Raw genomic sequence first — 4262 nt, forward strand, 5'->3', positions numbered from 1 at the left:
TCCCTAAATACACTTGTGATCAAAGTCAATAAAAATAAAATAATAATAATAATAATTAATCGCTTTTAAGTGATTAACAAATGGCCCGTTTGTTTAGAGACTTGGATGATTTTTATTTGAGTACAGAGCATCTCATAAAATTTAGCTCGATGACGATAAAACATTGTGTGAGTCATGTTATATTAAAAAAATCACGTATATATTACGTATGTGTGGATGAATTCGTTGTAGAAACCAACCACGTGAAGTTGACACTTACAGGTTCTCTCAAAAACAAATGAATGGAAAATGGAGTGTAACGTGTGGTTGTTAAATTGGTTATTCGTGATAATATAATAGCTCAAGTTAAAGTGTCATTAATGTGTTATGTTTGTGTTATTCATGCTTGCCTCTAATTAAGGAAAAGCCTTCTAATTGTAATGTAAGTACTCTATGTAGTAATTGATAATAGTGCTTCACATCACATATACACTATGGCAAAACTTAGTGCTTGACATTTATTAAATCACCAACTGTTGTTGACTGTTGTTCATTTACAATCTATTTTTTAATCTAAAACAAATGTCTGCATTTGACTTAATTTTATTTTTTTACTTCTTTAGAGAGTATGTGAGTAATAAAATATTTAGTCTAAAAAATGTAAGAAATAAAATATAAAAATTTTCAATAAGGTAAACAAAATAATGGAATTACAAAAATGCTTGTTCATGCAAAAAAAAAAATTAATCACAAAGAGCTATGAAAGCAAAATCCTAAGAAAAATATTTGATTTACATAGTTCTTACAGCAACCAAGAGTTGTGCAATTATACACCACAAAAAAAAAAAACACACATTTTTATTAATTATAATGGGCTCAATTATGACATTTTTTTTAAAAAAAATTATAAAATTATTTATTTTTGTTATAACTTTTTTAAAAAATAATTTTAAAAATAAAGCTTCAAATGAAATTTTGATTCAAATAATTTATCTTAAAATTATATTTTAAGTATTTCATCTATTTGTTAAAAAAAATTTGAATAATAAAATTATAAAAAAGAATTAAAATAAAAAGTTTTTCTTAAAAATTAATTTTTAAAGATACCTTTTTAAAAAATATATAATTTTTGTCATGTATGAATCTCTATTAATGAATATTTAAATTATTTTTTTAATTAATAATAAATAATTTCTATTTGTTTAGGTAAATTATAATAAAATTTATCTTTTGAAAATATAACATCAAAATTATTTTATTTAAAATAAATAAAAAAATCTAATACAAACAGGACCAATATAATTATTGAATTTGGCCTGAATAGCTTTTTCTGGTAAATTGATGCCACCTGCATTTCGCATACCAAAGCTTATTCTCTATTCATAGTCAACCAAAACCAAGTTATTGATTATAATTTTTGCAAAATACATGGTATATTTATTTATTTTGGCCGGATGCATAGTATGATTAATCAGGTACACGCGTCAAAAAATAGGTGAATATGTCAAAATTTTCCAACCAGAATATATATAAATTATTTCATTTTATAAAAGAATTCAATAATTAAGACCCAAAAAAAAAACAAAAACCAACAGTTTCTTTTCTTGTAAGAAAAAAGGGATATTGATTAAGTTTTATTCAAAAGGCAATATTCGGTAATAAAAAAAACCTATAAGCCCATATATATGATAAATAACTTAGCTTATGTTGATAGCTTTGTACCCTATTGAATAATTGTATATCGTTTGCAAAAGGATGGGGCAGTTGGTATTATTAATCATTAATCATGGTGGCAGCAAAAGTAATATTTTAAATTAATTTGGCCACTGAATGTGATTCTTATGTTTGAAATTGAAAATGTGTTGTGGCAGGGAGCCAACCTCACCTAACACACCTCCAAAGCTTCTCCCCCAGTCGTATCTTTTTTATGGAGTTGTTTACCAATTTTATAAAGAATAATATTATTCATTTTTATAAAATGTATTAATTATAATGATTAAATAAATTTAGAATATATAAACTCGACTGTGCGTTTTATTTTTCATAATATTCATGTAAATAAATATCTTTTAATATTGTAGTTGTCACGAATAAAAATGAAATTAATTATAGAAGAAAATATATAGCATCATAAAATTTAATGAAAATGGAAAATAAATATAATAATATTATTAAAATAATTTTTTATAATCTTGTAGGGGTACTAGATCTGACCTTCATCTTATTGCAAAATCTTCTCATAATTAAGGTATGAGTGCATTAGCATGTTTAAAATAAACTTGTATACAAAATTGAATTTTTACATTGTGAATAGATAATATAGTAGCTCTACTAAATTTAAAAAAATATTACGACATATATGTTAGATAAGATTACTACAGTTATGTTATTTTACTTTTAAAGTAATAATTGAAATTAAACCACCCAAATGTAAAAGTAAAATAAGACTAGTTTTATATATTTCTATCACACGGTATTTTTTATAAATTTGTAAAATATTATGTATGTATGTATTATATTAAAATTGATTGCAATTGTTTTATCTTCATGTTGTAATAATAAATTGTTAATTTAAATCATATCATCAAAATTCTACATACAAATTTAAAAAATTGTAAATTTTTATAAATTTTGAGTATTACGAATGTTTATCTGAATATCTGACGATCTCTATGAATGTCGAGGGTTAGTATAAATAAGTCCTACTAATCATCCATAGTTTTCATCACTTTTTGAAATTATACAAGTAGGATATCTAGAAGTTTAATATCTTACAAATGTTTAGATTGATCTTAATTGATCATATTGATCTTAGTTGATCATATAAAGTAGAATCGAATGTTTCTCCTAATCTATGAGGATCTCTTTAACATTCTCATCATTTTGATAATATACAAATTCTCTCTATATTATCATTCAGATATTATAGAAATTATTTATTTCTCTCAAAAAAGAAGAATGATATATAAGAACTCTCTAATTCTTTTAGAATTTTTTCACTTGAATTGTATCATCCAACTCTTCACACATTCTCCTATTTATTTATAAGAAAAGAACATAACTTCTTTATTGAATGTGATTAATAGAGGAGAATTAATCTTCCTAATTTCAATAAACTTTAGAAACTCTCAATTTATTATTTTAAATTGAACGTGTATGTCTCAAAAAACTTGAAGCAATCATCCTCATTTTTCACGCAATGGAACTACTGCGATGCCATGGATATGATATATCAAAATTAAAGCGAAATTTTCAACAACTTCAGTTCATCAATTGCCCATCATAATTCAATTCTTTTTGGTACAGTTCAATTTAATTTAAGCAACTCAATTCAACTTTTGATTTCTTTTAAGAGTCCTATGACTAAATAAAAGAGTCCTAACTATATAATAACCGGTTAAAACAACCTCTTAACTCCTCACTACCTAACCAAAAATCTTTCCAAAAATAGGATTCACAACAAGTTTCAGAATAGTTTTATGGTTGATTTAATTGTCAATGATTTTTGTTCCCACAGAAAAGGTTTTTTTACCCGGCCCGCGTATAATATTTGGACCACTGATTAAGGTTTTGGGCCCCTACTTTTTTATTTCCTACTTAAAAATAAAAAATGATAGTTGACAAAAAATAAATCTCCATGATGAATTTATAAACAAATGTCAGAGACTCCTCAAATGAATTTATGATTTTGTAAGAATAATTAAGGGGGAGGGGGTGTGGAAAGTAGCCCCAAAGATGTATTTCAATATGCCCATTTTACTTTACCTTGACCATTTTACTGTCTATAGAAAAAGTTCATCGATTACTTTCTTTTGGTTTTAAAAAAACAATAGTGTCCTCTGTTTTACATACGATTTTCAGCCAGAACAACAGTTCGATAAATCATATAAATACTTAAAGTCTATATACATTATTCATTTCATAGTTGAGTTAAGAAAAATTATTCATTTCATAGTTGAGTTAAGAAAAATTATTCATTTCATATTTTTAGTTTTAGAAATGTTTCTAGGACACATAATTTCCCAGATTTACGATTTTTTAGTTTTATATTTTTTTGTTCTTTTATTCTTTTTTGGATTTGATGTCCACACTCATTTGTTTACTGGTTAAGATACGATGTCCAAAATGTCCAAATAACACAATTAATTGTGGTAGTTTATTTGAATAACACTTTCGACCAAACGTACCCTAACATAAACTTTGGTAAGAAAATAAACTGAAATTATTATACTCGTTAATCACTTCATCTCAATTTTGCATTCATAAGTAAAAGACTAAAGTAG

Source organism: Cicer arietinum, chromosome 1, assembly GCF_000331145.2.
Source record: "Cicer arietinum cultivar CDC Frontier isolate Library 1 chromosome 1, Cicar.CDCFrontier_v2.0, whole genome shotgun sequence".
NCBI lineage: Eukaryota > Viridiplantae > Streptophyta > Magnoliopsida > Fabales > Fabaceae > Cicer > Cicer arietinum.